Raw genomic sequence first — 14,265 nt, forward strand, 5'->3', positions numbered from 1 at the left:
ATTATTTTAGTACACCAATCAGAACTATCTGAAGTCTGACAACTTTTATGAATTTTTATGAAGTGTAAATAAAATGAGAATGTAAGTGTTTAGTTGAGACCAATTGTTAACAGCAATTGAACTGAATCTGAGAATTAACCAAATGTTGACAATAAGGAACATTCAGTGATTGAATATTTTTTGCCAATTGCAGCCCTAATTTTCACAATATATTTATGAAGGGCTTGGAGTTTAGACCCCCATGTTTCACACACGATAGTAGTTGTCTGAAGAGAAGCAACCAACAAATTTGTGTTTCTTTCCCCCCGCAACACCTTGCTGTTTCCACAAAACACTTTGCCACTTCCGTGGACTGGCATACAGAACCCCTTGGAAGTTATCATATGACTGGATTTCAGAACATTTTGCTAATTTTTGATAAGCATATCACAATAACTTAGCAATGACACTAAGCTTATCCTAGTCTTTATTGGATGGTTGGATAGAGGGATAGACAAACAGAATAGTATCACAAGCTGAAGGCTTCCAAGATTGTCAAAATAATGTTTGGATTTTTTTCTTTTTATTTCTGCCACTCATCTGGCCAGTAAGCCTAAGACTCAAGAACTTATGTTTCAGTGTAAGTGTAAGGGTAATCCAATTAAAACAAAAGGCAGTATCTCTAAAATTTTATGATCCTGCAGAGCATGGTTTAAGGAGTCCTCATGTAAATGAGGTTAAAACTGAGGTTGGACAGAAGTATTTTCCCTTGCTCACAATTAAAACCCTGGCATGAACTGGAATCAGTTTTCATGCATGTATGAGTTTGTCAGGATGAACCCAACTACTATGTATAACTACAAAGCTCTAATAAAAAATTTCTGGCAGCACCTGCATGAGTGCTGTTGTAAATTTATGCTTAAGTATCGGAGAGTTTAACTTGGTGCATTGCCTTCGGTTCTACAGTACATTAATGAGGAACAATTCAGATTGATATTAGTGGGAGATGATATTAGTAGTGTTGGAAGGTAACTTCATTGACAGTTGCAAAATGTACACATTGCTTTACAAAAAAAAATCACTTTTATTTTCTACAATTCTTTGAGCTTCTGCAAGAGCTACCACTCAATTCTTAGAAAGTGTCAGGAAAAATTGTAAAAGTCATTGAAATGATAAAAAGTGATTTCTGTCCCATTGCATATATTCTACAGGTTATTTCTGTTTTCATGGACTTATAGTTATTTTAAAACTCTGGGAGTTGTAGAATATCAATAACACTGGAAATTATTTTGGTCAAAAAATTGAAAATTGTGTTTCATAAAGATATATTTAAATACTGTTTTGTGGATATTAACAACTGTTTAAAAATTCATTTCATCTTTCTGATAACCTATATGTATATGTATTTTTAAAAATTCTCCTTTGAAAGGCAGGATATAAAATCAATACCAATAAATCAAAGGCATTCCTGTACATCAGTAACAAATTCTCTGAAATGGAAATGAGGACAACTACTCCATTCACAATATCCTCAAAAAAAAAATAAAATACTTGGGAATCAACTTAACAACAGAGGTGAAAGAGCTATACAATGAAAACTACAGAACCCTGAAGAAAGAAATAGAAGAAGACCTTAGAAGATGGAAGGATTTACCTTGCTCATGGATTGGTAGAATTAATATTATTAAGATGGCCATACTACCAAAAGCACTTTACAGATTCAATGCAATTCCCATCAAAATCCCAAATGACATTCCTTGCTGAAATAGAAAAAGCAATCATGAAATTCATCTGGAAAAACAAGAGACCCAGAATAGCTAAAGTAATTCTAAGCAGGAAGAGTGAAATTGGTATCGTGATTCCTGATTTTAAACTATACTATAGAGCAATAGTAACAAAAACAGCATGGTACTGGCACCAAAACAGGCTGGTAGACCAGTGGTACAAAATAGAGGACACAGAGACAAATCCACAAATTACAACTACCTTATATTAGACAAAGGTGCTAAAAGCATGCAATGGAGGAAGAATAGCATCTTCAACAAATGGTGCTGGGAGAACTGGAAATCCATATGCAACAAAATGAAACTGAATCCCTTTCTCTCGCCATGTACAAAAGTCAACTCAAAATGGATCAAGGAGCTAGGAATCAGACAAGAGACTCTGCGTCTAATAGAAGATAAAGTTGGTCCTAATCTTCATCACGTGAGGACAGGCCCAAAATTTCTTAATAAGACACCTATAGCACAAGAGTTAAAACCAAGAATCAACAAATGGGATGAATTCAAACTAAAAAGTTTTTTCTCAGCAAGAGAAATAATATGTGAGGTGAATAGGGAGCCTACATCCTGGGAAAAAATTTTTACCCTCAAACATCAGATAGAGCTCTAATCTCTAGAGTATACAAAGAACTCAAAAAGTTAAACAACAAAAAAGCAAATAACCCAATCAACAAATGGGCCAAGGACTTGAACAGAAACTTCTCAGAAGAGGATATACAATCAATCAACAAATACATGAAAAAATGCTCACCATCTCTAGCAATCAGAAAAATGCAAATTAAAACTACTCTAAGATACCATCTCACTCCAATAAGAATGGCAGCCATTATGAAGTCAAACAACAATAAGTGCTGGCGAGGATGGGGGAGGGGGAGGTACACTCATACATTGCTGGTGGGACTGCAAATTGGTGCAGCCAATTTGGAAAGCAGTATGGAGAATCCTTGGAAAGCTGGGAATGCAACCACCATTTGACCCAGCTATTCCCCTTCTCGGACTATACCCAAAAGACCTAAAAAGAGCATACTACAGGGACACAGCCATATCAATGTTTATAACAGCACAATTCACAGTAACTAGAATGTGGAACCAACCTAGATGCCCTTCAATAGATGAATGGATTAAAAAATGTGGCATTTATACACAATGGAATATTACTTAGCACTAAAAACTAATAAAATCATGGCATTTGCAGGCAAATGGATGGCATTAGAGCAGATTATGCTAAGTGAAGCTTGCCAATCCCTAAAAAACAAATGCCGAATGTCTTCTCTGATATAAGGGGGGTGACTCAAAATGGGATAGGGAGGAAGAACATGAGAAGAAGACTACCACTAAATAGAGAAGAGAGGTGGGAGGGACAACGAGGGAGGGATTGCATGGAAGATGGAAGGAGAACCTCATTGTTATACGGAATACATATATGATGTTGTAATGAGAAAAAGAAAAAAAGTGTGTCACATTAGGTTGGATAGAGAGCAAGGATGGGAGAGAAGGGGAGGAGTAGGGAGGATAGGAAGGGCAGCAGAATAGAATAGACAATATGATTGATGTATGTACATTCCATGTATGTATTATATGTCAAATTACATTCTACTGTCATGTATGACTAAAAAAATAGATAAAAAATAAAAAAAAATTCTCCTTTGATCTGGTCATCACACATCTCTGTTTACCTCATTAATTAAGAGTTTGTTAAGACAAATGACACATGGGCATTTTTTTTTCTTCTACCAAAATCATTTAAGCCTTCTGCTTTTTAAATGCAATATCATTAATTATTGATTAAATTTCTGTAATAGATATAAGCTGTTTCATATTATTTAGAGCTCCCTATGAAAAATTTGGTAGTTTGTGTCTTTCAACTATCTACTTGAGCAAAGTTGTTAAATATATGAGTATAGTTTCATTTGTAGTCTCCTATTACAATGCTTTCGATTTGGAATGTACCTCCATTCTCATGTTTTGAAGGTTTGGTCCCCAATGCAGTAATATTCAGAGGTAGGAATCTGGGGAAGTGATTGGATCACGAGGCCTCTGACCTCATCAATGAATCAATCCATAGATGAATTAATAATTTTAATGGTATACTTGGAGGAAGTATAAACTGGGACCTAATTAGAGGGAGTGTCCTTGGGAGGTGTTCTTCTGGGACCTCTTCTTGTCCCTGTCCCTTCTTCTGTCTCTGCTTCCTGGCTAGCATGAGCTGAGCAGCTTTCTTCACCATGCCCTTCTGGCATGATGATCTGTCTCAACTCATGCCAGAAGCCATGATGTCATACAACCACTGAAAACCCTAAAATTGTGAGCCAAAATAAATTTTCCCATTTTAAGTTGTTTGTGTGAGACATTTTGGTCACTGTGACAAAAAACTGACTAACACAGCTATCCTTTAGTGACATATATCAATAATGAGGACCCATCATTTTTTTCTGATCTTGATGATTTGTGTCTTCTTTTTTTCTTACTAAACCTGACTAGAAGTTTACAACTTTTATTGATATTTTTAAAAATCCATTTTTTTCTTCCATTAAAAAACTCTATTGTTTTCTTGTTTTCAATTTCATTGATTTCTGCTGTTTTTATTTCTTTTCGTTCCTAATGGCTTTCTATTTAAATTCTTCTTTCTCTCTAATTCCTTAAAATAATACTTTTTAATTTTTCTTATTTTCTCATTTAATGATATAAACTTTTAATTATTTTAGTGTTGGTTGGACACAATACCTTTATTTTATTTTATTTATTTTTTTGTGGTGCTGAGGATTGTAACCAGGGACTCACACATGCAAGATGAGTTTTCTACTGCTGAGCCCCTACCCCAGCCCATAATGATATAAACTTTTTGAAGGTAATTTTTATACTTTGTCTCACAAATTTTGACCAGTTGCATATTTATTTTTATTTATTTCTAAATACTTTTTTATTATTTATATATGACAGCAGAATGCAATACAATTCTTATTATACATATAGAGCACAATTTTTCTTATCTCTGGTTGTATACAAAGTATATTCACATAAATTCATGTCTTTATACACTGTACTTTGGATAATAATTATCATCACGTTCCACCATCATTTCTAACTCCATGCCCCCTCTATCCCCCTCCAACCCCTCTGCCCTGTCTAGAATTCATTTATTCCTCTCTTCTCCCTCTCCCTACCCCACTATGAATCAGCCTCCTTATATCAGAGAAAACATTCAGCATTTGGTTATTTGGAATTGGCTAACTTCACTTAGCATTATCTTCTCTAACTCCATCCATTTACCTACAAATGCTAGGATTTTATCCTATTTTATTGCTGGGTAATATTCCATTGTGTATATATGCCACATGTTTTTGAGACATTCTCTGTGCCCTGTGTTACTTAGGAAAAATGATTTCATTTGACTCTCTAGCTACCACAATAATAATGCCTTTTAAAAAATTGCAGCAAACCCCTTAAATCATTCCCATTTGCTTCTCATAGTGTTCTCCTTCCATTCTCTTTGGAATCAGTCAAACTTATGATTTATTTTGTCACACTGAAATCTTAGTAAATTTCATGAAGCAAGCAGACACAGGTAATAAAATAATAATGTTTATTACTTTCAAGAATACAAAAGGACACTAATAAGTTTACAAAAAAACTGCTATTTTGAAAATAACTATAGAGAAATTATAGGGCTTAAAAGTTACTGAAATTACAAACCTATTGTACAGCATTAATAGCAGACTACATACCACTGAAAACAAAATTAGTAAACTTTAATACAATTCTGAAGAAAATATCCATAATTACACATCAATAAACATAAAAATTAGAATTCAGGAAAAAGAACAGGAGATTAATGAATGGAAGATCTGACTAACATATCTTTTGAGTTCCACATGTAGAGGAGGGTAAGAATGAGGCAAAAACCATATTCCAAAAGAATAATGGCTGAAAGTTTACAAAAATAATAAGTAAAAGCAACTTTCAGTCTCAGAATCAAGAAACCTTAGAACCTTAAACAATGATGAATATAAATAAATCAACCCCAGGAATGTTGTATAACTGCTGATCTCAAAACACAAACGCATGGTGTTGGGCTTTTCAAAGGAACACTGATAAAGTTACAGCTTCAAGAGAAACAATATGAACACGGGCACTAAAGAAGTAAAGTAGATTCCCAAGTTTGAAAAAAAAAATAATAACTCTCAAGATAGCATGAATGCTAAATAAAGAATTTTCATGTAAACAAATTGAAGAAAACTTACATAATTATGTTAAAGTAATGCAAGAAAATAGAATCTCTCAGAAGAAAACAATGTAAAAGGCAGTTTGAAGACAAAGAACAAATAAGGAGTAGTGGGAGGTTTTAACAGAATGACAAAAACAAATGAAATATCATCTGTATAAAACAGTAATAGAAATGTCTGTGAACTTGATGACATTGAGGCAATTAAAGGGCATAATAACAAACACATATGAGTCGGGAAGACACACAGGGACTTGAGTGTTCTAAGGTCAGTCATTATCCAGGAAGTGGTAAGAACACTATTTCAAATTCAAAGTTAATACAAATTGCAATAACGTAATCTCTGGGGAAACCATTAAAAGAAGAGGAAAGGCTACATGAATAAACGCCAGGGAAAGGGGGAAATTTTTAAGTGTTTAAATAAAGAGTCAAAAATAAACTAAATAAAGTATGGTAAAAGATCAAGAGACACATTAAACACATATAAAGTAAATAGTGAGATGATGTATTTAATATCACATATATCAGTAATTATATTTTTTACAAAACAACTAAAGAATCAAAATTTACTATTTCCAGGAGCCCTTCCTACTAAAGAATAAATTTTCATTTAGTCAAAAGATAAGAAAACATCAACAATAACATTGCAATAAGCATTAGAAATATGTAAATTTAAGATTAAGTTCAAAGTAGAAAGAGTGAAGATAAATTATATAGACTGTGACAAAGTGCTTAAAAACACCCACTCTTGGGGGATGAAGACAGAAATAAGTGAAATCAACTCACTGATATCCAATATGCAATAAAGTACACAGAACACCAAACCAGAAAGATACAAACCAAATAGTGGGAGATTTTATGAGGAAAAGCAAAGTGAAGTACCAGAAAAGAGCCTTAGTATAAAAGTAACCGTTATGATAAGAGAAGAATTCATTTTAAAAGCCAAAATAAATTCAGAAAAATTTTCACAAATATTTTGTGAAAGAATTCAGGTCAGAGTTAAAAAAATACATGGTAAACATACAGTAATTTTTAAATGTAATGTTATAAGAGAGCTTCGAATAAGCATATCTGTTCTATCAATAAATGTAAATTGTCAATTCACCAAAAGAATAAACAAAATTGAAAATGGCTAAAAGTGCGAAACATCATTCTACATTCTATACAAAATATACTAATAACAAAGTATTATGACTGTATAAAATAAAATAATGGGCAAAATAGATAATTGATATAAAATTTAAGTGTAGAAACTTTGCATCTGACAAAAATGAATGAATATGAAATGAGATAAATGGAACATCTCATGTTTTAACAACCACAGTTAAAACAGAGGTTATTAACAGCTACAGACAGATTTTTCTTGTTTTTTAAGTAAAAAGAAAAAACCTTAGAAATATGTAAATTTTCATAAAATCTCAGCATCTCCCTTGGACGAACAGAGGCTACAAGGACAGCCTATGGATATAGAAACTCTTCCTCAGGATTGAAAGACCTTTACCTTAGTTGCTTGTATGACTACCAGAAGCCAGCTCCAAGCTGTTGGCCTTCTCTGAAAATTGATTTGAGTTGAGAGAGATGACTCTTCCAAGGACAAGTCTCTTTTTTGGTCATAGATTATATTCAGAGATCAATCAATATAAGAGCATGAACACCTGCTCCCCTCAATGCAACACAGGAAAACTCCCATGCTCGGAGCTCCCCTTAGATTTGCAGGCTGAAAGTTTTGTGGGGACTGCATCAGAGTCCAACTAGTTCCTCTGTCCAACTCTGGATGTTTCCATTTCTGTCAATAAGCATTGATCCTGAGAGCACTTCCTGATAACCCTCCAGAGCACTATTTTTAATTTGATTCTAATGGATCCAATATCGAGTAAAGATGAAATGCGAGAAAAAGTAAGCCAATAAAAAGCTCTTATTGATATATCCAATTCTATAATCTAGTAATAGAAAACATGCCTACTTTTCATGTGTTTATTGACTAGAGTATGATTTAAAATTCAGAAGTGATAAGTGAAAATTGATAAAATCTGCAATCCAGAAAATAAAAATTGAATACAGAAAAGGCAAAGCCAAGGAGAGGTTTGGGCCAAAGTATTCCCATTGAGATCATACACAATTCCTTAAAATCACCACTATATAAAATGCTCTGAAAAGTAGAAAGAAAAATAAAACAATTTGACAGGGAAAAGGACAAAGACATTGGATACAAAAGAAAGAAAATGGCCCTATGGACAGAAAATTGTGTTTAACTTAACAAAACAACACATAAAATTACACAGTAATACCAATTCATTTCTTACCAAATCGGAAAAATCCAAGACTGATAATACACTCTATTGTCTATGTTGTGGAAAGTAGTTTTTTTTTAAAAAAAATATTTGTTATAGGGAAATTGCAAAATGTGACCTATGAAGAGTGGAGTTTGATTCACTGCTACAAACACAAAATGATATAATGCACAACAGCATTTTATCACTATTTATAATAACAAAGATTGAAACAACCCAGAACTTTAACATCAAAATAGAAAAGTAGTTGGAGAAAGTACAATGCATGTATACAGGAGATTGCCATTTAATTGTAAAAATGAAAAAGAAATATGTACTACATATGCATCAATACATGAATGAATAAACCAACTTTGCATATCCACAATAAAATATTATTTAGCAATAAAAAGCAATGAAGATACATGTAACTACACAAATGGATCTCTAAATAATTATGTTAAGTTAAAAAAAACAAAGAATAGTACCTATGGTATGACTCAATTTATATAAAAGTGTGAAAAATGTAAACTAGTCTATAATCACAGAAAACAAGTTAGTAGTTGCCTTTGGATAAGGAAAGGAGAGGTGGCTCTAAGACAAAGAGGCATAACAAACTTTGTGGAAGTGGATATGTTCATTATTTTTATTTTAAGTTGCATAAGTATATCAAAACTCATCAATCAGTATACTTAATATTAAGTTCCATTTATTAAATGCTAATTATACTATAATAAAGCTGAAAAATATAATTTGTGGACAATGGGAGAAATGTGAAAATGAACTGGGTATTATATATTATAGAATTAAATTGATATGATTTTCCAGTTATATGGGGAATGTTCTTATTCTTAGGAGATGGATGTTCAATTATTTATGTTTAATATTATAATATCTAGAACTTGCCTTGAATGTTTCAGAAAAATTTTACATATACATTGCTAAAGCTAAATGAGAGTTACATAGATGTTTACTATTCTTTCAATATTTCTACACAATTGAAAATGTACATAATTAAAATATGTAGAAAAAAGAGAAAGATTTTAATTGTGGAATTCTCTCTAAAACATATTCTTTTTAAAGAGGCTATACAGGTATTTTTATATCTTACCAAAATTGTATAAAACTTCAGAAAGGGCAACAAAAAGAATATGTATTTGCAAAAAAAAAAGGGTAAAGCAGGAAATACTGAAAATGTTTTATGATGAGGACAGGCAGAGAGAATAGAAGGGATGAAAGTAATATTTTTCCCAATTTATCAATTTTAGAGGGGTTTCATTTTTAGCCATGTCAGTATTTTACACATAAAAAATAAATTTCAAACTTTAAGAGGAAACAAGACTACATTTAAAAAAAATAGAGAAAAATGAATCAACCTATATGCCAGATAACATAACTACAAAGAGACAAATATTTTATAATCAATTTGAATGCAGTACTCTGAACACAGAATTCTTTGGGACATCTAAGGACAAAAGAAATTATCAAGGAGTCTTAAACTACAATGTTAATACTATAACTATAATGTAATATAAGAGATATTCCATATTAGAGATAATAAATGTATAATCATAAAAGTTGGGGAAAATTTACAAAATTGTGTTCAAACTGGGAATATTAATATGAGTTTCATTTTTAAAAAAATATAAATTCAGTTGGTTCTGGATTAAACCCCTACATATTAAGAGTTTAAAAAGTTGTAACTTGCATGCAGTCAAAAACATCTGTACAAACTGAAAATCAGGGACTGATCCTGGACTCATCAGAAAACTGAGGTTGTAGGACTACTACTGCTTTCAAATTCAGAGAGATAAATGAGGGGAGCCATACATGAGAAGGAAAAAGCTAAAGCCGTAAATTGGTTAGGACAACTAAAATTTCCAGAGGAGGATGAGCAGGAAACTCCTAGGGTTTGCAGACTTAGTGAGGTATACTCTTCCATAGTTGCACCATCAAGAAACCAGATTCTTATGAAAAGCCAGTCAAAGAACAATGAATACTACCCAGTTCCACTTACGAGGTAAGTGATATAATCAAACTCATAGAATCAAAGAATGGAATCCTTGCTGAAGGAGTATGGGTGGAGAGGCAAATGAGGAGAGACAAAGCATTATGTATAAAATGTTAGTTGTACAAAATCATCAAGTTCTAGAGATCTAGTGTACAACATTGTACCTATAGATAATAATACAGCATTGGACACTTTAAAAACCTATTAAGAAAATGAATCTTATGCTAAATGTTTTTAATCATAGTAATAAAAATATCAGTGATTGCCAGGGATTTGAAATATGGAGAGGAAGGGCTGAATAGATGAAGCACAGGAGAATTTATAATTGTGTATATTTGTCAAAAAACCATATGAAAAATAGTACAAAGTATCAACTGTAACACTTGAAAAAAAAATTTTTTAATCATTTAATAGGTCAGGCAGTCCCAGAATGGAATGCAAAATGTGACAAAACAATTTCTTGTTCTTGTTTCTTCCTTCTTTGTACTAGGGATTGAACCCAAGGGGGGTTAGTCACTAAGCCACATCTCCAGTTCTTTTTTATGTTTTATTTTTGATACAGGGTCTCACTGAGTTGCTTAGGGTCTTGCTAAGTTGCTGAGGCTGGATTTGAACTTGGGATCCTCCTGCCTCAGTCTCCTGAGCCATTGGGATTACATGCATATGCCATTGTGCCCAGCCAATTTAATCGCTTTTACAAACATATGAAACATCACAGGAGAGGGAATAGGAGAAATAATATCACTTTATTATAACTTTGGAACTAATGGCATCTATAAAACTAAAGGAAAAATCTGCATAAACACTGAACTTTAGTTCATAAAGTTGTACCTCATGGGGTACTGGTTATTAATTCTAATACTTCTAGAGGGACATCAGCAAGATGCAGAATAGTCATTTCCAACATTTGTCCTCTCACAGGAACATCATTTAAAACCATCATCTGTGCATGAAAATACCTTCACAAGCTCTAATGAGCCCAGGAGAGACACAATGGCATCAGGGTAGAGCACAGAAATTTTTGAAAAGGAAAACACACATTGAAAGAATAGGAGGGAAAGTTTTAACTTACCCACATCACACCCATCCCTAGCAAACTGTTGCAGCACATCATGGAGAAATACTCTCTCATTGGGGAAGGGAGAATTAGGTTAACCCTTAACTTTCACAGATGCCAGCACCAAGCCCATTCTAGTAAACCCTACCAACCAGGCTGGACCTTATGGACCCAGCAGCCACACTTATCCAGGATTCAAGTGCAGCCCCACATATACCAAAACTTTATGCTGTATACCTTAAATGTATGCAATTTTTATTTGTCAATTATGCCTCAATGTAGCTGAAATATCAATTTAATAATTCTTTATATAAATATTGGAATTAAATAAAGGAAAGGTGAGTGTAAGAAGACATTTTCTCACTTTGTAGTGAGAGTATACAGATCAGCAAATGGAGGAAACGAGAAAGATCCATTTGGTAGTATATTAGAATGGAAAATAGTATAAACTCATATACAGCTTAACATAGATGTAAATTTTTATCTATATAAATAATTGTGGATATTTATATGTGCATGGGTTAGTGTGCACACACCTATTTCCTTCTCTCACTGCTGAGAAGACTGGAGACACATACACCTCAGTAGCATCAAGTAAATCCTACTTCCCAGATCATGATTCTCAATCCCATTCACCAGTATAAGGAAATAGGGGCTCTCTGGACAAATGACTAACTCTGGAAAACCTTATAGTGTCAGAAAGTAAGAAGTTCTAAAAAACAACAAAAGGTGAAATCAAACAATAATCAGGAAGTTAAAGCAAACCAAAGTCAACTGTAAGAGCTCTCAGACAATAAATAAGCAATAAAATAACATATTACATTTCAACCTAAAATAGCATATAAATATCTATGTATCCAAATTGTGATAAATTCTTAAATAAATAAACAGATACTATAGAAAAGACAAATCTCCCATTCAGAAGAAATCCAAATAATTCATATAGATTTTCTGATAGGAGGAGGTAGAACTCCACACTCCCTGAGTGTGTTCTACACATTGTGACATCTCTCCAGAGAGTACAGTGTACAAGGGGAGAAAGGAGGACATTGGAGATGGAGAGCCATAACAAACCACAGTAAAGTCATGGAGATCAGTATCACAGGGCTATGATCATACTCGCACTTGATGTTAGAAAAGAGGCACTTTACCTCTCTGGTTTTTCTCAAAAACCCATAACCCCAGAATAATCATAAGCAAAACTCATCAGACTCTCTATTTCTAATTGAGACAATTTTAATTGAGAAACATTTCACAAAACATTTGAACCCTGTGTGACTTTAAAGTCCACTGAAAACAAAGAAATTCTGGGAAACTTACAGTCAAGAGGAGCTTAAGGAAACATGATGCAATATTGTATCTAGAATGATCATATAACAAACATGGTCCATCAAAAAAAAATAGAGAGAAGAAAATCTGACTAAGATATATATTTCAGTATACAACTATTTCAACAGTGGTAAATTAAGCATAATAAATATGGCATACTGATGTGAGAAATTAATTATAATGGAAATTGAGAATAGAGTTTATTGAAATTGCATGTATTCTATAATATTTCTGTATATCTAAACCTGTTCTAAAACTAAAATTTATTAAACCTATCATACATCTGTTCACTGAAAATTTTAGAAGCAATGATACACTGGAAGCAATTAATACACCTAGCTCTCAGGTCCTGGTTTGCAACTAACATTAGCAAGTAAATAATACTAGTAATTCTTGGAGAAATAGCTGAGCATAATTTTAGGCTGGTAAAATGCATAAAAAACTGATAACTGCACCTAGTACTAGATATTGTATATCCATATCTAAGTCTAGATTAAGAAAAAATATAGACTAACCCTATATTTATATAAATACATTCAAATAAACAGTTGCAGTGCACACCATAGTTACATATTCTCTAAATGCCTCTCCATCTTTGTTTCTTCTAGGTGAAGGTAAAAAGCAGGCCCAGTGCCCGAATCAAAACCAGGTAAAATTCTAGAAAATGAACAGTGTGTTTAATAGACTACTATGGTGATCAACATAAACAAAACACTGATGTCGGAGGTTTGTATCTTCTTGCATGTGGAAACTCTAGTGCATAAGCATTGAATTCTAAATACTACAAATAAAAGGAAAATCCCTTTCACATATTTCTGCTAACTTCCCAAGAAATATTTTAATTATCCTGGCATACTGGGACTCTAGATAAACAATTGTCTACCTTGGTGGTTCAATGAAATCATGTTTTAAGCAACTTAAGTGCCACCCTCAAGTCACATTGAAGATTAAATGGACAAAAATTATTTGAATTAGTTTTCAGGTATAGGTATTTTTTGTAAGTTTTACCAGTGACATTCATCTGTAGATACACTTAAGAACCACTCCAGTGGTTTGGCTCAATTGTGCTGTCTTTATGTAGTATCATATGAATTTCAACATGGATCTCAGATACTTTTTAAGTTTCCCACTCATTTAGTATATTTTACTGATTTTTTTTTTACCAAACATGCATGTGCGCTCTCTCTCCACCTCTCTCTCTCTCTCTCTCTCTCCCACCCCCTCTCCTGTCCCCCCTCCCTCCATCCTCTTCTCCTCTCTCTATCTTTGGAGCATCAAACCAATTAGAAGGGTATAGGAAAGTTGGAATTTATTTTCTACTCAATCAGTAATCTAGTTTTTTCTTTTGCTTTATATCTCCTCTCCCCTTAAAAAGGCAGATGGAAGAGGCTGAGAGAGTTCTCGTCTTGTGTGGAATTCTAGTGTCAGCAATTCAAGAAATATAATTATATAATTTATTGCTCTATGAATGATATAGGAAGAGCAAAAATAAACTGTTCTAGGATCACAAATAGTCAACTTCATTTAAAGAAAATTAAACAATGCTGTGGTTATTACTACAAAGAAAATTATTGCCCCCCAAATTAGTGATTTAGCATAATAACCATCTTATAATA

The sequence above is a fragment of the Marmota monax genome, unplaced genomic scaffold (genome assembly GCF_021218885.2).
Source record: "Marmota monax isolate L192 unplaced genomic scaffold, Marmota_monax_Labrador192_F-V1.1 WCK01_AAM20220418_F8-fsc00279, whole genome shotgun sequence".
Classification (NCBI taxonomy): Eukaryota; Metazoa; Chordata; class Mammalia; order Rodentia; family Sciuridae; genus Marmota; species Marmota monax.